Source organism: Prionailurus viverrinus, chromosome A1, assembly GCF_022837055.1.
Source record: "Prionailurus viverrinus isolate Anna chromosome A1, UM_Priviv_1.0, whole genome shotgun sequence".
Taxonomy (NCBI): domain Eukaryota; kingdom Metazoa; phylum Chordata; class Mammalia; order Carnivora; family Felidae; genus Prionailurus; species Prionailurus viverrinus.
In genome coordinates, this window is record NC_062561.1 from 54708683 (window position 1) to 54736465 (window position 27783).

A 27783-nucleotide genomic window follows, 5' to 3' on the forward strand; every position below is an offset into this window, starting at 1 on the left:
TATAATTAAGTGATTCAACACTTCATACAACACACAGTGCTCATCACAATTGCCCTCCTTAATCCCCATCACCCGTTTAACCCATGCTTTCACCTCCCTTCTGGTAACCATCAGTTTGTTCTGATGTTGAGAACCTGTTTATTGTTTTTTTCTCTTATTTCCCTATGATCATTTGTTTCTTAAATTCCACAATGAGTTTCAATAATTATTAATATACATGTACTGATTTGCTAACTTTTAGACTTCTATTTATGCACACATACAAACACCACACACAAGGTTTTCAGTCTTAAAAAAAATCAGAAAGGATTAACAGCAGGCAAGTAAAGGGATATTGTCAATGTAAAAACACATGCTGATAATGCATTGTCCTTAACTTTGTTATTTAACTACCTCTTGAAAACATAGATGTGACATATATTTTTAGATGTTCAGACTGATTTTTATTTTTAACTTAATTATATATATTTGAAAAAATATGTATGTGTGTATAAATATACATATACATACATACTCCTATGTATATCTATATAAATATATACACATATACCTGTATATTACATATACATATATTTGTGTGTGTCCTGAGGGGTAAAGAGAAAGGAGACACTATAGAAAAAGCATTATGTAAGGGCAAAGATATGACTATGAGAAGTGAAAACAAAACAAAACATAAAACAAAACAAAAATGGCAGAATCATTGTTTATTCTTATTTTCTTCTGAAACATGTCATCAAATATATCTAATCACTGTGAGTATATCTTAGCACCCCAGTCTCACTTTCCTCTTCCCATTCAGACTCAGGTATATTCTATCAAAAATTGTAGGTAAAGTCCTGGGGCGCCTGGGTGGCTCAGTCTGTTAAGCATCTGACTCTTGGTTTCGGCTCAGGTCATGATCTCACGGTTTGTGAGTTCGAGCCCTGCATTGGGCTCTGTGCTAACAGCACAGAGCCTGCTTGGGATTCTCTGTCTCCCCTCTCTCTCTGCCTCTACCCCACTCATGTGCTCTCTAAATAAATAAATAAATAAATAAACTTAAAAAAAATAAAAAAAAAACTGTAGGTAAGGTCCTGCTATAATTTACAACAGAGTATAAAAGAGTCAACTGACATTTCTTTGAGATTACAAATAAATTTTCCATAAATTAAAAAATTTCATGTTTACTGCTACTATCACAGTGAATTTATTTGCTAATTTCCTCCCTCAAATGATTTATATTTTAAAAGTTTTTTTTTAATGTTTTCTTTATTTTTGAGAGAGAGAGAGAGAGAGAGAGAGAGAATGCGAGCAGGGGGAGGGGCAGGCAGAGAGGGAGACACAAAATCTGAAGCAGGCTCCAGGCTCTGAGCCGTCAGCACAGAACCCCACAAACTGCGAGATCATGACTTGAGCCAAAGTTGGATGCTTAGATGACTGAGCTACTCAGGCGCCCCAAATGAGCCATTTGGAAAAGTTCTCTAAGTGAAGCAATTCAAAATAGAAATAGGAGTTGTAGTTATGCACAAAGGTGTGTGTGTGTGTGTGTGTGTGTGCATGTGCTCATGTGTGTTTGAATATGTTGGGAGGTAAACTCTACTGAGAGGAAGTCGGGAAAAGATTGCTTGTGAGAGAATCTTAGCCTCATGGAAAGCTCCACTCTGGAAATATATGATCATTTTTCATCAATAATGTATATTAATATTTATGTATTTACACTTAACTTGAATATGCTCCATTTTTCATATTATAGTTTATTTCCTTTATGCATGTTGAGTATTTTCTTTTTTTAAATTTTTTTAATGTTTATTTTTGAAACAGAGAGAGACAGAGCATGAATGGGGGAGGGTCAGAGAGAGAGGGAGACATAGAATCCAAAGCAGGCTCCAGGCTCTGAGCTGTCAGCACAGAGCCCGACGCTGGGCTCGAACTCACGGACCGTGAAATCATGACCTGAGGTGAAGTCAGACGCTTAACCGACTGAGCCACCCAGGCGCCCCAAGTATTTTCCTCCATTAGACTATAAAGCTTATTATTTTGAAAAAATAATACATCCAGTATTATACATATGGGATCTAGGCAACAAATTTTGACCAACAGAATTATTGTCCCATTTCAATCCTACAGCTGTATCCTCTAAAGGGGTAGCAAATAGAGTGCAGTGTCAGATATTTAGATATTCTCGGCCAAAAAAATAGATAGAAGCAATAATGTTAATAAATGGAATATTTGGCTATATTTACATCATGGAATTTCTCTCTTTCTTTACCCACATTCCTGCTTCCAGACATCCAAGCAGATGGCAACCTTTTTTCAAACCTTGAAAGTTAATTTTAAAACTGATTTAAAAACAGAGTAATGGTTTTCAGGTTAAATATTTCTAAGAAAAAAATAGGGAATCATTTTTATCTAACTTTTGATACAGTATTTTTTGATAAGGAGGTTTCCTGCAAATGAATAAAGGAGATTTGGAATTTGATCCCCTTTCATAAATCAGCTCTCCAAACATGGGACTCCACTTTTCAAAATTCAGCTAAGAAAATAACATCTGCCTAAGTAGGAAGCATGCCAATTATTGGCATTCCTATGTAATATTCTGAAATACCACTCACTGAGGTTTCAGTACCTAACTCTTAAGCTACCTTTCATCTTTTTTTCTGTTTTGTGGTTTGTTGTGCAAGACTTCACAGTTTAAACAACTGAGAAAAACAAAGAGTTACAATGACACAATGCAAGGGCCAAGTTGTGCTCAAAACTTTGAATTAGCACCCCCCCCCCCCCCCGCAGTTGCCTGCCTCCAGGTGATTTGTTATCTCCTAAATGCATGTTACTCTAATCATTATTATTAATTAATTAATTTATCTATTTTGACAGACAGAGAGAACATGAGAGGGGGAGAGAGACACGGAGGGAGAGAGAGAAAGAAAGAGAGACAGAATCTTCAGCAGGCTCAATCTCAGTGTGGAGTCCAATGTGGGGCTTAATTCCACCACCCTGGAATCATGACCTGAGCCGATATCAACAGTTGGACCCTCAACTGACTGAGCCACCCAGGCACCTCCTTAATGCATTCTTTTTTTTTTAAACTTTTTTTTTTTTAACGTTTATTTATTTTTGGGACAGAGAGAGACAGAGCATGAACGGGGGAGGGGCAGAGAGAGAGGGAGACACAGAATCCGAAACAGGCTCCAGGCTCTGAGCCGTCAGCCCAGAGCCTGACGTGGGGCTCGAACTCACGGACCGTGAGATCGTGACCTGGCTGAAGTCTGACGCTTAACCGACTGCGCCACCCAGGCGCCCCCTTAATGCATTCTTAAAAGCCAATTCCCTCCTGTTGCTTGTCAGAAATTGAGAGCCAGTTTATTTCAGAAAAAAACATGAGTTTATAATACTTTTATTTTTCATCTATAACACAAAGCCGAAGAAACGATCTACTCATGAAATATGGAAGTAACCTGGAGCTAGATGGATATACCCAAAGAGTAAAGGAATTTGCATTTTAGTTGCTGCATGACATTCAGGACAGAAGCAGACAAGGTGAAGGCAGAGACAATCTGCCGTTGGTAAAACAGTTGACATCAGAAATTCCCTGCTGTTGGCAGCAAGAAGACTTCTCCAGCTAAGGTGAAGACACTTTAAATTCTGATTTAATCCTTCTACTTGTTTTTCCCCCGTGTATTATGGTTCTATAGCTTTGAGTTTTCTGTGAGACCTGGTCCCATGTTGGTGATTACTGTTTTCCTTCTAACCAGACAGATTCGGATACAAAATCATCTGTTACTTGAAGTAACACGATGGAGACTCTTGCCAGCATGACCGGCAATGCTCATTTATTTTGTTGCCAGTGGTTGCTGTAAAAAAAGTGTCAGTATACTGCTTAAGTGCACATTTTTATACCAAATGGTGGAATATCTTAATGGCTTAGTGTGCCAAAGGCAAATTCAAATTTCTTTCAAGGATTCTAGTTATGAATATATTTTAAATTGTTTTCAAATCTAAAATTAAATAATTAGTGATCACAACATGGGACCAGTCTTATTCTCCGTATAAACTTATCAGAGTTTGACTGAAATCACTTATTGTGTAACATTAAATGTTCACATTGACTATGATGAGGCAAATTATTGCACACGAGCAACTAACAAACCACAAGAAAGTAAAAGACCATTAATGCTGAAGGGGGAAGATTAAACTGGGTGGTTTAAATTGGGTAGTTCTTGCAGAGTGGTGTAAACCCAGAGTAAACCCAGAGTGGTGGTACAATGTTCTGTCTCAGTCTTTGTGCCACAGGTTGTCAGTGACAATTCTGTTGAGCTTCTGAGCACTGTAGGGGCACAACAATATATATCCTTCATGTTGGAAGTGGGGGAAGGTCTTTCTTGCTTCATCTCACAAGCCTTTGATGTGATTGGCTTTAAATTAATAATTTGATCCATTTCCCTGGAAGAGCAGTTTAGCACATGGGCTTTTGGCCTCTGCTTGAATGGGTCCTCCGGCTCTGCCACATAGTGACTATGCGACTTTGAAACTGTGTCTCCATTTCTGTATCAAAGAATATGTAGCCAAGAAAGGAATTTATAGAGTTAAATAGGGATGAAGAGAGGTAAATATAAACGTAAAGTATCTAATACATAGTAAGCACTTACTAAACGTTAACTTACAGCATGAGGAGGCAAAAGATATTCCACCTATTATTTATCTGTCATCATCATCTATTCGTCATTCATCTACCTTCTGACTTGTTACAAAACACATTCAATGTGGACAAAGCTATTCTACTAAAAGAAAACATGCACATCTTCTGGGAGTTATATTAGCGTACTCAGGAATTTCAGGCAACCACTTGAATTTGATGTTACCTCTCCTTCACTCTGTCCTTCGTGCTTTAACATGAAGGTCATATAGAAATAGGAATGAATCTTCATGAACTGAGTAAATTACACTTTCCTCTCCCTGTGCAAAGCCTGTAGTTTCCTCAACGGAGTGAAGTAGGTTTGTTGACCTCCATTATCTGGATTTGTAAGGTATCAAACAAATCATTTCATTAGGTATGCCCTTCTCAATTTGGGGAGGGCTGATACAACATGTGATACTAAAGCAGGAAACTAAAATCAGAAAATATAAAAGCAGCCACATTAAAGGGTAGCTTAAGAAAGAGGTACAAGCCAATCAACGTTGAAGTTAATAAGAAGTGGACAGATTATTCTGCTTGGTGGGACTCATGATTAAACTTCAATTCCACATGGCACTGTGCAACTGGATATAGATGGATGACTTCAGATATCAAGTGAGGACATAAAATACTGAAAGAAGAAGCAAAATTCCAAAATAACTTTTGTGGTTGTAATGTACTCTTTTATTTTGGAGAATTTTTTCATGGTTTGCATATTATTAACAACTCCAGATGGGTGGATTTGCCCAAGAGCCACACTATAAATCATCATCAGAGTTGGTTGTGATAGTTACTATTAATGCTTGTGTTCCATACTAAAATGTCTTTTTGTCTGACTTTCTCTTCTTCCTTTGCATTCTACTGATCATCAATCACAAAGGCAGCTTGGCCATTTCTCTCTGTCTTGCCTCAGTGAACTTCGACTTTCCTTGACCATTAACCCCTCACTGGAATGCACACAGCCTGTACGCCTCTCTGGGCTCCTATTCACCTCTCCCAATGAGCCTCTCTTCCTGGCACTGAGCTGTAAGGCAATATTTTCCATCTGTTGAATGAAGAGCATGACACATGCAGTTCGATATGGTTTTGGGGCCCACAGCAAACCAACGATGCACAACTCACTTTTATTCCACAAGCCTGTGGGAGCCCAGAAAGATAAGAGACATTTCTGCTAGGCTGAACACAGAGCCTGGTATTCAGAAACAAATATTCCTTCCTGAAACACTCAATATGTTTTATATTCAAGCCAGAAACATTGTGGGTTGGAATAATCTAAGGATAAATCTAATCGGAAGTTATCTTGAAATGTGTGAGCAAGCTTCTCTTTCATACACCAGCTGTTTTCTTTCCAAAGAATGTTTACTGGGTGGGGGATTAGCCTGTTTATTATGCAGTAGCAAGAAAGTTTTGTCTGTTTCAACAGAACCTACAAGGCCTCTCCAAGGAGGAGAGATGAAGAATGGTTCAGCATGAGCTCAGAGAAATTTGGGGGGCTCTGAGACTATCACATCCTAAATATGGGAAGATTTTTCTTTATATAAAAAGCATCTACAAACGTGTCATGGCTGCTAGTTCTCAATATCAGAATGTTTGTGCCAAATTCTTAAAATAACATTGCTAAGGGTACAAAATACTTTTTACAAACACTATGTCATGCTATAAAGGATTTGTGATAATTGCTAATATATATGGTTCCTTAATATACACATTTGGGGAGAAAATTGAGTTTTTAGGTATTCTTAATAGGATCATTACCTTCATTTTTTAAATTTTTTATATTAAATATAATTTATTGTCAAAATGGTTTCCATACAACACCCCATGCTCATTCCGACAAGTGCCCTCCTCAATGCCCATCACCCACTTTCCCCTCCCTCCCACCCTCCATCAACCCTGTTTGTTCTCATTATTTAAGAGTCTCTTATGGTTTGCCTTCTTCCCTCTCTGTAACTTCTCCCCCCCCCCACCTCTCCCCCATGGACTTCTGTTAGGTTTCTCAGGATCCACATATGAGTGAAAATATATGATATCTGTCTTTCTCTGTATGACTTATTTCACTTAGCATAACACTGTCCAGTTCCATCCACGTTGCTACAAATGGCCAGATTTCATTCTTCCTCATTGCCAAGTAGTATTCCATTGTATATATAAACCACATCTTCTTTATCCATTCGTCAGTTGATGGACATTTAGGCTCTTTCCATAATTTGGCTATTGTTGAAAGTGCTGCTATAAGCATTAGGGTACGATGCCCCTATGCATCAGCACTACGGTATCCCTTGGACAAATTCCAAGCAGTGCTATTGCTGGGTCATAGGGTAGATCAATTTTTAATTTTTTGAGGAACCTCCACACTGTTTTCCAGAGCGGCTGCACCAGTTTGCATTCCCACCAACAGTGTAAGAGGGTTCCCGTTTCTCCACATTCTCTCCAGCATCTGTAGTCTCCTGATTTGTTCATTTTAACCACTCTGACCTGCATGAGGTGATATCTCGGTGTGGTTTTGATTTGTATTTCCCTGATAAGGAGTGACATTGAGTGCCTGTTGGCCATCTGGATGTCTTCTTTAGAAAAGTGTCTATTCATGTCTTCTGCCCATTTCTTCACTGGGTTATTTGTTTTTCAGGTGTGGAGTTTGGTGAGTTCTTTATAGATTTTGTATACTAGCCCTTTGTCTGTCATTTGCAAATATCTTTTCCCATTCCGTTGGTTGTCTTTTAGTTTTGTTGATTGTTTCCTTTGCAGTGCAGAAGTTTTTATTTTGATGATGTCCTAATAGTTTATTTTTGCTTTTAATTCCCTTGCCTTTGGAGATGTGTCAAGTAAGAAATTGCTGTGGCTGAGGTCAGAGAGGATTTTTCCTGCTTTCCCCTCTAGAGTTTTGATGGTTTCCTGTCTCACATTCAGGTCCTTTATCCATTTTGAGTTTATTTTTGTGAATGGTTTAAGAAAGTGGTCTAGTTTCATTCTTCTGCATGCTGCTGTCCAGTTCTCCCAGCACCATTTGTTCAAGAGACTGTCTTTTTTCCATTGGATATTCTTTCCTGCTTTGTCAAAGATTAGCTGACCATACTTTTGTGGGTCCAATTCTGGAGTCTCTATTCTATTCCATTGGTCTATGTGTCTGTTTTGGTGCCAATACCATGCTGTCTTGATGATGACAGCTTTGTAGTAGAGGCTAAAGTCTGGGATTGTGATGCCTCCTGCTTTGGTCTTCTTCTTCAAAATTCCTTTGGCTATTCGGGGCCTTTTGTGGTTCCAAATGAATTTTAGGATTGCTTGTTCTAGCTTCGAGAAGAATGCTGGTGCAATTTTGATTGGGATTGCATTGAATGTGTCGCTGCTTTGGGTAGTATTGACATTTTAACAATATTTATTCTTCCAATCCATGAGCATGGAATGTTTTTCCATTTCTTAGTATCTTCTTCAATTTCCTTCATAAGCTTTCTATAGTTTTCAGCATACAGATCTTTTACATCTTTGGTTAGGTTTATTCCTAGGTATTTTATGCTTCTTGGTGCCATTGTGAATGGGATCAGTTTCTTTATTTCTCTTTCTGTTGCTTCATTATTGGTGTATAAAAATGCAACTGATTTCTGTACATTAATTTTGTATCCTGCGACTTTGCTGAATTCATGCAGACTTTTGGTGGAGTCTATTGGGTTTTCCATGTAGTATCATGTCATCTGCAAAAAGTGAAGGCTTGACTTCATCTTTGCCAATTTTGATGCCTTTGATTTCCTTTTGTTGTCTGATTGCTGATGCTAGCACTTCCAACACTATGTTAAACAACAGCAGTGAAAGTGGACATCCCTGTCGTGTTCCTGATCTCAGGAGGAAAGCTCTCAGTTTTTCCCCACTGAGGATGATATTGGCTGTGGGCTTTTCATAAATGGCTTTTATGATCTTTAAGTATGTTCCTTCTATCCAGACTTTCTTGAGGGCTTTTATTAAGAAAGGATGCTGAATTTTGTCAAATGCTTTTTCTGTACCAATTGACAGGATCATATGGCTCTTATCTTTTGTATTAATGTGATGTACCACATTGATTGATTTGCAAATATTGAACTAGATCTGCAGCCCAGGAATAAATCCCACTTGATCATGGTGAATAAATCTTTTTATATGCTGTAGAATTAAATTTGCTAGTATCTTGTTGAGAATTTTTGCATACATATTCATCAGGGATATTGGCCTGTAGTTCTCTTTTTTTTTTTTTTTTTTTTTTTTTTTTTTGCTGGGTCTCTGGTTTGGGAATCAAAGTAATGCTGGCTTCATAGAATGAGTCTGGACGTTTTCCTTCCCTTTCTATTTTTTGGAACAGTTGAGAAGGATAAGTATTATCTCTGCTTTAAATGTCTGCTAGAATTCCCCAGGGAAGCCATCTGGTCCTGGACTCTTATTTGTTGGGAGATTTTTGATAACTGATTCAATTTCTTCACTAGTTATGGGTCTGTTCAAATTTTCTATTTCTTCCCGTTTGAGTTTTGGAAGTCTGTGGGTATTTAGGAATTTGTCCATTTCTTCCAGGTTGTCCAGTTTGTTGGCATATAATTTTTCATAGTATTCCCTGATAATTGCTTGTATTTCTGAGGGATGGTTGTAATAATTCCTTTTTCATTCATGATCTTATCTCTTTGGGTCCTTTCCCTTTCCTTTTTGAGAAGCCTGGCTAGAGGTTTAGCAATTTTGTTTATTTTTTCAAAAAACCAACTCTTGGTTTCATTGATCTGCTCTACTGTTTTTTTAGATTCTATATTGTTTATTTCTGCTCTGATCTTTATTATTTATCTTCTGCTGGATTTGGGGTATCTTTGCTGTTCTGCTTCTATTTCCTTTGGGTGTTCTGTTAGATTTTGTATTTGGGATTTTTCTTGTCTCTTGAGATAGGCCTGGATTGCAATGTGTTTTCCAGGACTGCCTTCGCTGCATCCCAAAGTTTTTGGACTGTTGTATATTCATTTTCATTTGTTTCCATATATTTTTTAATTTCTTCTCTAATTGGCTGGTTGACCCATTCATTCTTCAGTAGGATTCTCTTTAACCTCCATGCGTTTGGAGTTTTTCCAGAATCTTCCTATGGGTGATTTCAAGTTTCATAGCATTGTGATCTGAAAGTGTGCATGGTATGATCTCAATTCTTTTATACTTATGAAGCGCTGTTTTGTGACCCAGTGTGTGATATATCTTGGAGAATGTTCCATGTGCACTGGAGAAGAAAGTATATTCTGTTGTTTTGGGATGCAGAGTTCTAAGTATATCTGTCAAGTCCATCTGATCCAATATATCATTCAGGGTCCTTGTTTCTTTATTGGTTCTCTGTCTAAATGATCTATCCATTGTTGTAAGTGGGGTATTAAAGTCCCCTGCAATTACCACATTTTTATCAATAAGTTTGCTTATGGTTGTGATTGTTTTATAAATTTGGGTGCCCCAAATTTGGTGCATAGACATTTATAATTGTTAACTCTTCCTGATGGATAGACCCTGTAATTATTATATAATGCCCTTCTTCATATCTTGTTACAGCATTTAATTGAAAGTCTAGTTTGTTTGATATAAGTATGGCTACTCCACCTTTCTTTTGACTTCCAGTAACATGATAGATAGTTCTCCATCCCCTCACTGTCAATCTGAAGATGTCCTCAGGTCTGAAATGAGTCTCTTGTAGACAGCAAATAGATGGGTCTTGTTTTGTTTTTTAAATTTTTTTGTGTGTTTTATTTTATTTTTGAGAGAGAGACAGAGTGTGAGTGGAGGAGGGGCAGAGAGAGAGGGAGACACAAAATGTAAAGCAGGCTTCAGGCTTCAAGTTGTCAGCACAGAGCCTGATGTGGGGCTCGAACTCATGAACCGTGAGATCATTACCTGAGTGGAAGTCGGATGCTTAACTGACTGAGCTACCCAGCTACCGATAGGTGTTTTTTTATCCATTCTGATACCCTATGTCTTTTGGGTGGAGCATTTAGTCCATTTACATTCATTGTTGTTATTGAAAGATATGTGTTTTGAGTCATTGTGATATCTGTAGGTTTCATGCTTATAGTGGTGTCTCTGGTACTTTGTGGTCCTTGCAACATTTCACTCACAGAGGCCCCCTTAGGATCTCTTGTAGGGCTGGTTTAGTGGTGATGAATTCCTTCAGTTTTTGTTTGTTTGGGAAAACCTTTATCTCTCCTTCTATTCTGAATGTCAGACTTGCTGGGTAAAGGATTCTTGGCTGCATATTTTTCCTGTACATCACATTGAAGATTTCATGCCATTCCTTTCTGGCCTGCCAAGTTTCAGTAGGTAGGTCTGCCACTAGTCTTATGGGTCTTCCTTTGTTAGAGCCCGTTTATCCCTAGCTGCTTTCAGAATTCTCTCTTTATCCTTGTATTTTGCCAGTTTCACCATGATATGTTGTGCAAATTGATTCAAGTTATGTCTGAAGGGAGTTCTCTGTGCCTCTTGTATTTCAATGCCTATTTCCTTCCCCTAATCGGGGAAGTTCTCAGCTATGATTTGTTCAAGTACACCTTCAGCCTCTTTCTCTCTCTCTTCCTCTTCTGGAATTCCTATGATACAGATATTGTTCCATTTGATTGCATCACTTATTTCTCTAATTCTCCCTGGTACTCCTGGATATTTTTATCTCTCTTTTTCTCAGGTTCCTCTTTTTTCATAATTTTATCTTCTAATTCACCTATTCTCCCCTCTGCCTCTTCAATCCGTGCTGTGGTCGCCTCCATTTTATTTTGCACCTCATTTATAGCATTTTTAATTCATCATGACTATTTTTTAGTCCTTTCATCTCTGTAGCAATAGATTCTCTGCTGTTCTCTATCCTTTTTTTCATTCCCAGCAATTAATTTTATGACTATTATTCTAAATTCTTGTTCAGTTATATTGCTTAAATTGGTTTTGATCAATTTGTTAGCTGTCACTACTTCCTAGAATGTCTTTTGAGGAGAATTCTTTCATTACATCAATTTGGCTAGTTTTCTGTCCCTTATGTGTTTTAAAAGCTTGTTGTGCGCTCTGCACCTGCGAGCACTGCTATTTTAAAGGAGGGTCATACACTGTCCAGGGCCTGGCCCTTTAGGAGGTGTTTTTCAGGAGATTGTTACTTGCTCTTTTGTTGTGACTTTGATTATTTTATTACCCTATTCGTAGTGATATTTTGGACCCTCCACCAGGTGTGCTTTGATTTGTTTCTTGGAGTAGCCCTGTGTGCCAGGGCAAATTTTCTTTACCAAATATTTCCTTGTCTCATCTTCCTGTGATCTGCCTTCTTACCTTTTGAAGTGCCCAGACACCCTCTCCCTTTCCTTAGCTCAGGATGGTATATAAGGCTCAATTAATTGCTTGCTGTCTTTTTGGAGTCTCATATCTTTGTGGGGCTCCTGTACATAATTACAATGGCTTTTCTACCATTAACTCGACTGACTGTTGTCAGGATCATTAGCTTTTAAGTCAAAATAAGAGACACAACCTTGGTAAAGGAAGAAATGTTATTTAATAATATTTACTTGTTCAAACAATGTCAATTGCTCTTCAGTGCATCAAAAATCAAATTCTACTTTCTCGTGTGGTTTTCAAGACTCTTTATGACTAGACCTAACCCCACTTTGGTTAAGCAGTACCACTTACCCATATTAAAACATCGAAACATTCTAGCACTTTTTTCTGCTGTTCTCTCTGTCTGAAAATCCCTTTTACATCAATTTTACATATTGAAATCCTAACCACATACTGAGGATACTTTTATTAATTTGTCTAAGTCTTCCTCTTTCATTAATTTTTTCAACCTTCCCCTCCAGAAAAAAAAAAAATCACATTTTAACTGTTTTGTGCTCTTAATGGCATTTGTGTGTGTGTGTGTGTGTGTGTGTGTGTGTGTGTTTTGACAGTTCAGTTTGCAACTACATGAAAGCTACCTTTTTTTTAAATTTTTTAATTTTTTTTTGAGACAGAGAGAGACAGAGCATGAACAGGGCAGGGGCAGAGAGAGAGGGAGACACAGAATCTGAAGCAGGCTCCAGGCTCTGAGCTGTCAGCACAGAGCCCGATGAGGGGCTCGAACTCACTGTGAGATCACGACCTGAGCTGATGACGGATGCTTAACCAACTGAGCCACCCAGAACCCCTTTAAAATTTACTTTTTTAATTTTTTTATGAAAGCTACTTTTTATTATACAACTGCTTTTAGACTTTGTGCTAGATGTAATATATGTGTTACCTCATTTCATCTGTATGACAATTTTTTGAGGTTAATAATATTATCTCAATTTACAAATGAAACAGAGCTCAAGAAAGACTAGGAAGCTTGTTCAAGATTATTCAGTGCTAAGTGGTCAAACTGGAGTTTGAACATGGATATGTCTGATTTCAAAGTCACATTTTCTTCTCTGCCCTAGTTCTGTGGGTGTTTTTGTGGACATACCAACTGCAAGGCCTAGTCTTAATCTTTCTAGACTCTGTACAGTTCTGTACTGATGTTGCCAATCAATTTTTCTACACTAAATCAAACCTGTAAATTTTGGCCAAGTTTACTGAAAATGGAATCTAAAACTACCATTGGTTTCGTTTAGATATTTGTCTCAGATTCCACATTTGTTATATATGAAATATAAATTCCGATACATACACACAAAATACCTAGGAATATGAGGTTATATGTGCATAGTTAGGTGTATGGTCTAATCCTCTACTGCTTTTCAAGTAACAGACAATTTATTCTTTTAATACCTGTCACTTAACAGTTTCTCTCATTTACTGAATTCTTTATGTTAATTTTGGTAGCTAAAGCATTGAGCTATGTTTCTTATAGACAAATAAGACTGAGATCTTTCAGACGCTAAATGTAGTCATGTAGAATATTGGGGGAAAGTAACTTAGAGACAATGCCAACTATGCCCTGTGGACCAAAGACATCTTACAAAATTTTCTCTATTAAAAGTCTATTATCAGCATGTGGTGGCTCCTAGGCATTAAACAATTACAATTATGATTACATGTATGCTCAATACATTTATTTGTCATTGTAAAGTTTAACAAAAATGTGCTTTTGCCAATTTCAGTGGAACAGGATATGTGTGTATGTATGTGTGTGTTTAAGAAGGAAAGTTATTGAATTTATTGGAGGAAGACCCACATCTTAGTTCCTTTCCACTTAAATCCTAATAAAATTTACGTAGATCATCACAGTTTAGTATCCTTACAAGTATACTTACAAGTCACTTGGCCATAAAATTCTTATATGCAAGATGTAATCTATTCCATTAAAATACCTACAGTTACTTTGTGTACACATGCATAATTATTCAAAGAGATAAAATACTATCCCAGGCCCCAGTCTTTCTTGCTTCTAATGTATCCTTTCTTTCAGTTACAGTGATTTTTCTCAAACACAAATAAGAATTTAACCTGTTCTTCCTCAGAGTTCTCTCTGCACTCTATGACTTTCATAATAAAGTTTAAACTTGTTGGTTTATCCATCCAACGGTTTTTGACATGATTTCTGTCTATATTAGTGTTAAAAACACTTTAATTCCCCTCAATATCAAAACAAACATCTTTCTGCTTCTTGAATTCACCATGTTTTGGGGAGGGTCTAGAGATATTTAATGAAGAAGGAGAGCTGTACATTGACAAGTAAAGGAAGAGGCAGGTTTAAGTATGCTGGGTATGAGGAGGAAGGGTTTATTCTAAAAGCAAATGGAATCAGGAACCAGAATCTGGATGAAGGACAGGTGTTATTGGTCCCTAATGCACAGATCATTCCTAGATCTATAGAGTGAGAAGTTGTCTCATAAATTGAAGACAGGAAATGAAGAAAGAATAAAAAGGAGAAAGGAGAAAGGAGAAGGAGAAAAAGAAAGTAAGCTTAACCTTCTAATAGAACTCATCTTTACAATTCCATTCTACATTAACTATATTTCAGCAAAAATATTTTTCTGTTAGTATTATATCTACCTGACTTTATTATACTTGTGGCTTCTAGGTTATATCCTTAAAGGCATACGAATTGTTTCACATTCAATATTGTGAAACAAATATTTCTCACTTAATACTCCACAGTTAATAAATAAAGTCCTGGGTATTTGTACCCTTAATTATTATGATTAAAACATGTATTGCGGCAACAGAAATTGCTAAATAGTGATTCAGGTCATGGATTTCTTTTTCTGGTAATTATTTAGTGCTGTTGATACAACATAATGGAAATAAATACTGTTTAAAAATATAGTAATAGATTTCTTTTCCAATGTCATCTTAGCATTACATAGCACCTAAAACTTCCCCAATACATTTACAAAGAGCTTTGAGAGGGAGCAGAAGGAAAAGCTGATTCTCATTACTCTTTTGAAGTTGAGACTAAAAACAAAAGATAAGAGTTGGAAATTACTTATATCCGAGCCAGCTTCCTATCATCATTAATGAAGTTATCTTTATCTCCATGGGTTGTTTATTATTCTGATTTAATATAAAAAAGTTGATGTTTCTTAAAGACACCGTGTTCTTTTGAGGTTAGTAAAAAGCAGACAATAAACTACCCGTAAACCACAAAAAAGGAATGTATAAATCTACGGTGCAGTTTTTATTATGTTTCAGGCTTTTTTTGCTTCTTATGTATTGATCATGAACTACATGTTTACATTAAGGTTTTTTTCTAGGCTTTGACATAAATTAATATTTAATTAAAGTAGAAAAGTAGATTCTTTAGAGGAAATTTTTCTTGGAATTATAGAATTAAACACAGCACACATTTAACTTTTTATATTTTGTAATATATATATAATTTCACATATATATGTGAATATATACTTATATACATAAATATATCCTTGTAATATAAATATATATAATATTATATAAATACATATACATATATATGTATATATATTATGTATGTACATATACATGTACATATGTATTTATATAATATGTATATATAATATAAATATATATACTTACATATTTACATATATAAGTATATATATTCATATATATATAAATATATATATATAAGATTTCACAAATTTTACCCTTGTAAATCTCACCAAGTGAGTTATTATTACATATTGGATTATCAGCTAACATTATGATAAAATAGAAAGCTAAAATAAAAGCAGATTTCTTGTCAGCCACACCTGCTTAACACTGTGTGAGTTACTATGAGAAACATATACAAAGTTGCAATCTGATTGAGAGGTGAAGTTTACATACAGAAAACAAGCAGAGAATGCTATATCTTGTGTAAGAGATTGAGCTGAAAGAATTGAGCTGAAAGAAGATGCTAAGCACTAACACTAAGGAAAATTGAACAGTTACCTGATGTTTCTCAGTAAGTGAATATGGGGGTTAGAGTCAAATTTTATCAATTTTTTTTTCATTTTCAGTCTTGCCACTACGCCTAATTTTTTTAAAGAACATAATATAAAGGGTAGTACACATATTGTGTGAAGTGTTTCTGGGTGACATCGTGGAGATTTCTTTTCCAAATGTCATTTTAACATTACTTAGGGCTGAAAACTTTCCCCATACATGTACGTAGAGCCTTGAGAGGGAACAGGAGAAAGAAAAGCTTGTAGGAAAATTTTGAAGTTTGAAATAATTTTTGAGGAAGTAGGAAAGAAAACTGCCTAAGGAAAATCAAAGACTATTAAGAAGCACTAAATCCCCAGGTGAGTGGACAACCACACATTTATGATCAGACAAATCTGTGCATTTGGGAGAATTTCCTGAGAAATTCTCAGGAGCTGAGGCATGATAATATTAAAATTCTAAGATTAGTAAATCATATTATGTTCATTTCAATCTCCCAGCCTCTTTAAAATTTTTGGTGCTCAGTGATTTGTTGTTAATATAAAGTGGAAATCCAATTTGTTTTGGATTTGACTTGCCTCTTCTCCAACCACTTAAAATCCCTTCATCCACCTGGAGATTCTCAAGGAGCATCATTTTTAACATGGGTCTCTTTCAGTGATTGTTCTGAAGACATCCATCATCACTGTGTATGATGCCCAGTACAAAGAGAACTCTTGAAGAACTCTCACATCCTGATCTCTTCTCTATTCTTGCTTTGGTCTTCTGTTGAGAATGTGCTAAAGAGAATGTACCTATCAGTGTGTTACCAGCATAAAATAAGATAAGCAAAGGGGCCTTTTGCTCAGTGAAACCTCTACCAATTGGCATTGTAATAATAAAAATCTATCCACTTTTAATCCTGTCTTACAATTCAAACACAAAAGGAAAGGACTAAAAGTAAATGGGACAACTGTTTGTTTTCAGATCTTTCCCCAAAAGCATATTTTACAATGAAACAAAGGATGAGACCCCAGAGTGCAGAATGAATCTACGTGTGTACTGGGAACTGGGAGACGAGTGCAAACCTGAGTGCAAAGAGCGAAAGAAGATGGAGGCCCCATGATTCTGCTTCTGTGGCAACAGCCAAAGCCATATTCTGCCACTTCTACCGTATCTCCTCTATTCTCTAAATGGCGGCTGCTCGGCCAAAGGAAAGAATTCGATCTGAGGTTGGAGGTTGGAGGAAGAGGAATGGTAAGTTTTCTTTGGAGCCTGAATTTGAAGAAAAGTTGAAGCATGTGAGAATAAATGAAGGTTGGGGGCGGTATCGGTGTAAAAGGGCAGCAGTCCCGTCGGAACAACGTTAGGCATTGGGGGTTACAGATCGGCAGTTTAGGCAGGTGATAAAATTTGGAGACAAATCTGGAAATCATTCACATCAAAATAATCTCTCCTGTTCAGGTGATGGATTCATCGTGGAGTTCCTCGTGGAATGAGAGGAATACTGAAAATAAAATGTAATTTAACATAGTGATTGAGAACTCGGGTCTTGGTCTCTGAGACTTTGCTGTCAATTGGTGCTCTTGGAATTTCTGTCACTTTGGACAAGATACTCAACATATTTTAGCCTCGGTGACAGCTTTGGTAGCTGGAGATCACACATACTTTGGAGAGTTTCGGCTGAGGATTAAATGGATAATGCATGTAAAGGGCTGGACGGATGCCTGGTATTTACTATGTCCTCAACTGTGCCTTAGTATTACTATTAATGTTATCATTATTCCAGGATATATAAAAATTGGCAGGCTTGCCTTTCACCAATTGTTGGTTTCTTAAACAACTATCAATCACAGTCTTCTCCACTGTATACATAGGATACTTGATAAAAATGCAAGAGGGATTTTTAATGGCTTTAAAAAAAAGTCACCGGAGTCAGAAAAAAGCACCTGGTGAATGTTAGCATATTCAAAGTCTACAGGCAATTCAATTCAACGAATAAAGGAAATCCAACATCAGTCTGAGTAACTGTCAGTCTCCAAAATTGATTTTTGTTGAGTGTGGAGTGATAATCTTTTACCCAAGTTTCTTAGGGCGAGGGTTTTACAAGGGGGTTGTCTGATAGTTAAGTCTGTTTTAAAAGATATTTCTGTAAACATGCTAAAGTGCTTCCTGTCTCAGCCTGGTTCTTGCTGAATGACATGGCATTGAACAGTGTTTGTGCCTGGAGCCTAAAATGCAGGAAGCTATAGATCATTCTGAATGAATAAATCATGTGTGTTCCTGCTGTCAATTCTGCTAACGCTTTTGTAGAAGCAGTGGCAAACGATCAATAATTAGGACCAACTAGGTCAGCTATTTAGTACCTTGATAGAGCAGTAACAGCTGCTTCTGTATATATTTCTTTCTTTCTTTTAACGCACTGAAGCACAACTTAGAAAACAATTAGTTCCTAGGATGTGTCTGTCTGGGTTTTTTTTTTTTCTCCATCAGTGTTTTGTCATGTGAGGTAATAAAGCATCCATAAAATCAAACTATTTTTGAATAATACAGATAATCTTGATGAGGCATTGAATTATGAGAAGGAGAGATGAGCCGAGAACAACAAAAAAGTAAAAGGGAAAAAAATTTAGGTGCTCTTCTCTTCCAAAAACATCTAAATTGATCGCTCCATTTTGGAGGGAAAATAGGTAATTATTAGGAATGTATAAATCAAACAAATGCTTAGCAGCTCACATTTGTTTTATATAAATTTACATAAATTCTATACAATCAGTAATTAATAATCTCCATTTATTTTTGTTTTGTTTTTAAATTTTTTTTTCAACGTTTATTTATTTTTGGGACAGAGAGAGACAGAGCATGAACGGGGGAGGGGCAGAGAGAGAGGGAGACACAGAATCGGAAACAGGTTCCAGGCTCCGAGCCATCAGCCCAGAGCCTGACGCGGGGCTCGAACCCACGGACCGCGAGATCGTGACCTGGCTGAAGTCGGACGCTTAACCAACTGCGCCACCCAGGCGCCCCAATAATCTCCATTTAAAGTCAGGGACATAAAATAGCAACTAAACATAAAATAGATATCTTCTCATCTTAAAATAATTTTGAATGTCTACTCTTTAATTTTTTAAAATTATTTTTAATGTTTATTTATTTTTGAGTGAGAGAGAGTGTGCACAAGTCAGGGAGGGGCAGAGAGAGAGGGAGACACAGAATCCAAAGCAGCTTCCAGGCTCTAAGCTGTCTGCACAAAGCCTGACATGGGGCTCAAACCCACAAACCGTGAGATTATGACCTGAGCTGAAGTCAGACACCTAACCCACTGAGCCACCCAGGTGCCCCTTATTCTCTTCAAGTTTTATGTTTATTCAGTGTTTGTTGAGTTCTTAACTGCACCAAACCTGCTTCATTTAGCAAGTATCTATAATTTTTTTGAGATTTTGGCTTTAATACAGATTTTTTTTTTCCCAAAGAGAAACATCCAGGTAACAAACGTATCTGTGAAGCAAGCACTACACTTTTTATGAGCATATTTGGCCAAATAATTATATAATCTTTATCCTAAGGAAACTTATTAAACTAGATAACACAGTTAAGTGAATAATTTTTACAACATAGGGGTGACAGTAACTATGATAAAGGCATTTTCAGGGTACTAGGTGAACATAAAATAGAGGCATCTAAACCATATAGACTGGCTATGAAAGTATAATTCAAACACGAGTTCAGGTAGGAGATGAACAGGATATTAAATTAGAGTGTTAGGGTTCTCATCACGAATGGCCTTGTGGGTTAAATTAAAGCACTTGACTTTTAACTAGAAAGTTAAAGGAGGCAGTAAAGGTTACTGAATACCTCAGAGGAGAGATGGGGTTAAGAAAAATCAGGGAGGCCTAAACAATCAAAAGGTTATAAAAGATCCCCAACAAAGAGGACACACTGTTAAGGTGCCCTGAACCTGAGTGGGTTTGGAAAATAAAGTTTACAGTATGTTCCTTTACACTTTTCTGTGTTTGAACTGTTTAGTGATAAAATAGACCATATTAAAGAGAAACTGCTATTGTCTTTACCAACTGCTTATGGGTTGATTTTTTAAAATTTTATTTTACTAATAATGTAATTCATAACAGTTTGTAGCTAAATTAAATAGCTTTGCCTGGCAATTAAACCTATTCTTATCCAATCTATTATTTTACTGCTATATAAAATAGGTCCCACTGTGAGTTGTCTAACTATAAAATTAGAGCCCTCGAGGACAAAGAACTAAATCTGATTATATTACATTTAAGTCACGCTTTGTGTGCATAACCTCTTGCCAGTGGCCTATCTCCATTTGCACTGAGTTTAGCACCCTCCTCAGTCAATAGTTTTAAACCTTCCTTTAGCCCATAAACTTGTTCTTTTCCTGCTGCATAAGACAAGGGAAACTGTTTACACGTAGATGACTTTTTGACAACTATTTTAATATCTCTTTTAAAAGTCTCTCCGTGGATGGATGGATGTCTTTATCTGAGCCAAGCTTCTGTCAACTTAATAACTACAGTTCTGAGATGGAAGGGCACTGTTATGTTGTGAAAGCACTTTCATCTGAATGTTATTCTCACGTAAAAATGACTTTTGGAAAGTTCTTGTTCCAGAAGCCAAAAGATAATGGGTCCATGTGGAATATGTATGTTTACTCACTTGTGCAATGGGTTATTAAGGCAAATCGGTTGAGGAATGTAACATCGATTTTTAACACAACGTGAGGTTGCTATGCTTGTGTCATTTGTCATACCCAGACTTCTTTAAAAGTCTGGACACCTCAGTTTTGATATTCTGTTTATTTCCTTACTCTGGACTTTTCACTTCCAAGCTGGGGACAATAATATTTATCTGATTTTGGAAAGCTTTATACTATCTTGATATCTCTGATTCTGACTCTCAGGTAATAGTCTTCCTTTTTAGGAGAAATAAAACAGAAATGTGAAAGTATTATTTAGGCATTCATTGAAGAATTTGGATCTGAACATTTCATTTAATAGTAACATATACTTCCTAAAATTAGTCTCTCATTTGGGTAAATTTTAACGGCTTTTAAAACATTAGGCAAGATCCTCTCTTCACTGGAGAAAGATTTTACAATTTAATGGTTTTATTTATTCCTAGAAAAAAATAATTTCAATCATCTGGGTATATGTTTCAGGGAAGTGCAAATATCTCAATATAAAACATATTAACATAACATTCTATCATTGTGGAGAAAAGCAACTCTAATCCATAAATTCATGAACACACACAAAAAAATCAAGTGGTCTCCCCTTATAGAAACAACTATTTGAGGTAGAGTTTTCAGGATTGCAAAAACTCAAAACTTGAGCCAGATGTTTTAATAACCTACATTGATTTTCGGTCTTTGTAGTGAAACAAAAATCAGGTAAATATTTCATGACTTAAAGGTTTCATTAGGAACTTTGCTGCATCCAATTACTGACAGCTGTTACTTAATCACACATCATGTTATAAATTCATACCTTCTGTTCCACAATCAAAATCAGTACCACAGGGGAGGAAATGAAAGCGAATCCATTTTACACCTAGGTCCTTTTCAACCAGGGGCTCGTGGCATTATATGCATATTAATTTCCCATCAAGTAAAAGTGATATTCAGTAAGTTAGCAGTCATGAGAGAAGCCGTAATTTGGACATTACTTATTATTGTAAAGTCTTGAAAATGATGAAGGATGCTTTTGCCAGTGCTGCAAAGAAATTAATTTTATTTTTGTTTTTAAATTGCAAATAATGTGAAAAACAATGACATATGGATGATATCTACGCACACATATATGTATCTGTACACACTCTAAGGAGAAAGTAATAATCCACCCACCTGAGACAGACAATTCTGAGAGAGAAAAAAATAGTCAAATATAGTAGTTAGAGAAACAGAGGCAGGTGGTAAACTTTTCCTACTTGTTACTTTGTTCAAGAATCATGGGTGTTGTTTTTTTTTTTTTAGAGTTCTAAGGAATCTATGGGTGTTCTTAAAATACCATAATGAGGAGTAGGCTACCTATTTACATATTTAGACCCTTGTAATATTTCATTTGGCTTTTGTTACTGAACACGTTTATAGTTTTGGAGAACTTATTGTGGGAATTTAATTGCTTTTGCAGCATCAAAAAACCATCTTGAGGTGCTAATGTATAGACTACACACAGTCACCCGTGCTGGGAGTAGAAGCAGTAATCATGGTAAACAACGTACATTCAATCAAATTATATTTCAAAGTGATTTATCTGGCAATTTTACACTTTTCTTGGCTTATCTTGGTGTCAAAGCATAGTCTACAGGCCTTCTTGACATCTGAACAAACCCTCTGCTATAATCCTAGGTAATACAACAAAGGAGTAGCATCTATCAAGAAGTCTAAGAGAGCCATTCCACAGATTCTAAGCTATGGGATAAATATTACCCCAGGGAGTCTTCAACACACTAAGAGAACGCTGCCCCCTGATGAAATGTGTCCTTGCCAGAGCCAGATAGAATCTGCCATCTGCAACCCTCAGTTTTAAGGGAAAAAGTTAATGTCATAAAGAGGGCCACACTCTTTGCAAGTAACTGAAGACAGCTTTTCTTTGCTTCAGTCCAGGACTGTTGTCAACAAAATAAGCTTCTCTCAGGACCAGCGATGACACTGGCTCATGAGCAGGAGTTCTACACTGCTGTCTGTGTTACTAGTGACAGTCTACATGTGGATATCATCTGTCTCCCTGGCTGCCCACCCAGTTAAAACTCTTAACAGTGTCCTTTGGCAGGGACTGAAACCCTTGAGGCAACCACATGTCTGATCTCTGATATTGTGACCAAACCATTGACCATGTCAGACTGATATCTCAGCCCTTCCAAAATTCTGAAGTTCTAAGCAGAAAGCTACATATAAGCATGAGTTGCTTCTTTATGTACTGTATCAAGGTTTACCAGTACATCACTTTGGGTAAATCAAACGTAAAAACATTTTTGTTTTTGCTGCTTCAAATAATGTTTCTTTTTTAAAAAAAAAATCAGATCAGTGTAATAGATCACTTGAGTAACTTTGTCTAGCTTAGAACAAAATAATTTTCTTGGGATGCAGTTAAGCCACTTCCGTGTCTATTTTTTGATAAGTAATTATTCCTAATTCATCTGAAAAAACATTAGCTATATTATCTATGTCTTTTCTTGAGAAAACACTCCCCAGTAAATCCATAGCCATACATGCAGAAATAGGATATTCTTAAGAAATCAGATTTTAGGTGTAATCCACAATTACCCGAGCATAATTGTGTGAAATAACCAAATGCCATCAAAGGGCAAATAGACTATGTCTGGAATAAGGGATCATTTTAATGTAGGCATGAGAAGCAATGATATATGAAAGGGCTTATTTGTAAAAAGTAATTGACTTTTGGAGCTGTTTTTTTGATACTTGGCTCCTACTAGTTAGTAAAATTACATGAAAAAAAATTTAAAGTTCAGTGATTATGGGCCCTATCCCAGACTTACAGAATTAGAAATCTCTGAGTTGAGATGCAGGAATCTGTGTTTTAAAATCCTACTCTAGTGATCTTGATGTACAGCCAAATTTGGTAACCCAGTGACCAAACACCAAATGTGGAAGATAATCTTATTTCCATCAAAACTAGGTGAGTTAAAAAATAATTCTCATCAGTCCTAGAAAGTATTTCCTAAAGGAATTCCAGATATCCCTGTGCCAAACACATTTTGTACTAGAGCCATTGTACCTCCTGGGTTTCTAGTATATACATAGACTTCTGGTAGAATAATTAGGAGAATACTGCATTTTGTATTTAAAATATGAATTTTTGTCAACTACAGAAAGATAAAAAAATGTATCCTCAATAAATACAGCAGTTCAAATAACAATAATAATATTAATGCAGGATTTTGACATATCATTTATAGTTTCTGTATATATTTTTATAGTTTCTGCATATTTACTTTAGTTCTAAGTATGGTTTACTCATGCTTGATTAGCTTAACATACTTATAAATTACCAAGAATCCCAACACATCATTATTAAAGAGAGTTATCTAAGTATAGTGGACTTCTCTGGCATTTAAATCATATACAGATATCCAGATACAGAAAATCAGATAAACATGTTTCTCATAAAATGTTTTTGGAAAAGTGTACATTATTCATCCAATGTGCTGCATTTTATATAAAGATACCTTAGTGTTCCCCAAGGAGCAGCTGGATCTCCACCTGTTCCCTTCCATCCCTCAGAAACTTCAAGCCTCTTGCAATGGTTCTTATTTCCTCTCATGCATAGTTCCGATAGGATTACTAATAATCACAGCCCATATATCTAATGTTTAGAAAGTACAGGTAGATGCATTATCATCATGTCATTATTTTCATAATATTGCAAATAAATAAGGAATGACAAAGAGGATGATAACAATGTTGAGAATAATAATGATGGTGATTGCCAAAAGGGCAAGGAGAGAAGGAGGAAGAAAAAAAGGTAATGAGGGAGAAAAGAGAATCACAACTTTAGTAATTTTTTATTTTGATTAGTCATCATGAGCTAGATTCAAAGTCAAGCAATTTATAATCTATCACGTAGGCACTGCAGACTCCCATTGCTATATACAGAATTGTTTATATAGTTTGCTCTAATCATAAACAACAAAAAAAGGATGCCAGACATCTCTGCCCAACTCTTTGGGATAAGTTATGAGAATTACATACTCTTGGAAAAACTAATGTATAGAAGCAGAAAGCCTATTTTGAAAAAAATCATATAGCAATAAATTCAGGTCTCTGTACAACAGAATTCTAGATATTTGCAAACAAGTACTTTTTCCACGACATTTAATGACAAAGTAAATGGACAGCAATACTCGATAAATACTTATGAAACTACACTTTCAGAAGAGTGGGTGTACATCTACTCTATTGAAATTTTTATCCTATGAATAAAAAGATACTTTACCCTGTTTTTTCATCATGTAATGTTATGAGCAAAAATATTACATTTTATGTGTTTTCATTATGTAATGTTAAAAGTGTTAACACTAAAAACAAGGCTATGAGATCAAGATCTCATCATGTTGTATAAAAAGGCATTACAATTTAAAGTTCAGAATGTGAATATTACCAATATTACAGCTACTGAGTGATGATATTAATTTTTTTTTATTTTAGAGAGAAAGCATGCACACGGGGGAGAGGGGCAAAGGGAGAGGGAGAGAGAGGATCTCAAGCAGGCTCCATGCTCAGTGTGGAGCCACAAGTGAGGCTCCATCCCATGAGGCTGGGATCAAGACCTGAGCCAAAATCAAGAGTTGGATGCTCAACTGACTGAGTTACCCAGGCACTCCAGATGATCCTAATTTTTTTTAAAGAAGTTCTGGTATTTAAATTTTAAAAATACCATAGAACAGGCCATTATAAAGTTTTATGTTTATTTATACCTGAAAGGTTAGATATACTTATTGGGTATGCATTTAGCATATATTAAAAAAAGATATCCAAGATCCTTTTAAGAAAGCTATTTTTGGGGCACCTGGATGGCTCAGTCAGTTAAGCCTCTGACTTCGGCTCAGGTCATGATCTCACGGTTCGTGGGTTCAAGCCCCGCATCAGGCTCTGTGCTGACCACTCAGAGCCTGGAGCCTGTTTCAGATTCTGTGTCTCCCTCTCTCTCTGCCCCCCCCCCCACGCTGTCTCTCTCTCTCTCTCTGAAAACTAAATAAAAATTTTTAAAACAGCTATTTTTCCAAAGAATACCTCTTTAAGACAAAGATGTCCCCCCCCCCGCCCCCGCCTAAAATAGTTCTAGTATGGTATCATTAAAAAACAAATGGATTTTATGTTTAAACTTTTTCATTTATTGACTTTCATTTAAAAAATCCTAATTGGGGCGCCTGGGTGGCGCAGTCGGTTAAGTGTCCGACTTCAGCCAGGTCACGATCTCGCGGTCCGTGGGTTCGAGCCCCGCGTCGGGCTCTGGGCTGATGGCTCGGAGCCTGGAGCCTGTTTCCGATTCTGTGTCTCCCTCTCTCTCTGCCCTTCCCCCATTCATGCTCTGTCTCTCTCTGTCCCAAAAATAAATAAACGTTGAAAAAAATTTTTTTTTAAAAAATAAAAAATCCTAATTGTATTGCCCTTCCCTTAGAGTCCACAGATACACATTTTAGGTGTGCTGCCTGGAGATGATGCAAGTGCTGTCAAGTTTCCCAACCTGGATTTTATTTCCTTCATGATGAGAAATAGAAGTACATAATTTGGCAGAGAGAAAAGTGATTATCCTGTTGGTTAAGAGGAAAATGTTTTAGTGATATGAAAAATAAAAAATCACTACAAATTCCAAGTGATATGTGATGCTGCTGTAAGTGTGGGAGGTAAGAATGTCTGGGGAAAAGGAATTGTTTGTGGAGGATGGGTGGGTTTGAATGAGTGGGACTTTGTTCCAGAAAACTAAGATGGGCAGATGGAGTTCGGTTTTGGAGCTTGACTTAGACTGGAATGTGCATCCAGAAAAATCCACCATCTCTCTATTTTTCATTTTCTTGATGCATCCTCTAACTTTGTTTTCTGTGTCTTTTTTCCCCTGCGTTTCACTCCTGACCTTTTCTTTTAACCATTTTTTTCAAACAATTATGCCTTTACATGTCTTGATTACATGTCTTCTTGTTCAAAACACACGCACAAATGAAGTGCCTCCAACTTATACATATAGAAGTGCTATTAAACTATAAAAGGCCCAGGTGGAAGAACACTGCAGCCTGGACCATCTGAAGAGCTATATCTTGCTCTAGGTTTTCCTAAAGTTGGCAGATTTTAGGGTCAACTCGATAAATGAGTCTGTTCTGAACAGTATATCGAAAGTGGTGTATGTAACTTCTCAAATCCAAAGAGACATACCTAGCATGTAGTTTTAAAATGCACCACTTTTTTTTTTACACCTGAAGGTAACTAACTTACATGTTCAAACTATTAGACACTAGAAACTTTACAGAGGTATCAGGCTCCAGGATTTATCTCCCTATTCATAAATATAACTTAAAAGACCTCCATGATAACTGGTAATTCTGAGTCACCAAGTCCTATTAGAATGCTATTACTGCTGTAGTGTTCGAAAGATCCATAAATGCATAATAGGTCCTGGGATCTGTGTTGATATGCAATTGGAGTAAATAACTGATTAAGCTTAAAATAACTGCCTGGTATATACTAAGAATAATCATCTCCTGTACTAGCTGATTTAAAGGAGAATGTAATAGAGATCCTAAATCTTGCATCTTTAAAGTTTTGATGATGGTGTTAGTCATTGATTTCCCCAGGAGTATAACACTGTTTTTAGCATCAATTTTGAAAGGTAGGGTAAATTCCAGGAACTTTCAGTGTTCAAACTTTCTCTCACTCCATGAATTGGAAAAGCAACATGGGGATTATGCTAGTTATTAAAGTATCAGTTATATGTAATTAATATAATTGGATTTATCTTCCTATCTAAGAGAAACGAAAAAACTGAACTAAACAAATAACACGATGCTTTTCAAGATATTGGGCATGAGGCAACAGAAAATGGAGACTTTTGAGATACAGAAAATGAGGTAAACCCTAAAATTGACTAAGGTTACTTATTTGAGGGAACTTCCAGGTTACAGAGTGAGAAGGAGAAACCCAGGTAGAGCTAGGCAGACTTCCTATGTTGAAGACACAGATCTCATAGTCCAGGGAAAACAAGGTAGCTAGATTGTCAGTAGATGATAGAGTACTGGGATAACAAAGCTGCACAGAGAGAGTTCCAGAGATCTGTAGAGGGATCCCTCAAGTGTTCATCAGACTA

General features: G+C 36.5%; 1 long non-coding RNA gene across 2 annotated transcripts in view; it reads left to right on the forward strand.

The window, feature by feature from the left end:
* The window catches only part of LOC125170739 (uncharacterized), a 136237-nt gene extending 109942 nt beyond the window's left edge, over positions 1-26295 (forward strand). For both annotated transcript variants that reach the window (XR_007154080.1, XR_007154081.1), the window contains 2 exons: positions 16928-17197; positions 26107-26295. This is a non-coding gene — a long non-coding RNA (uncharacterized LOC125170739). The remainder of the gene's footprint in view (positions 1-16927; positions 17198-26106) is intronic.
* The last annotated feature ends 1488 nt before the right edge of the window (positions 26296-27783 follow it).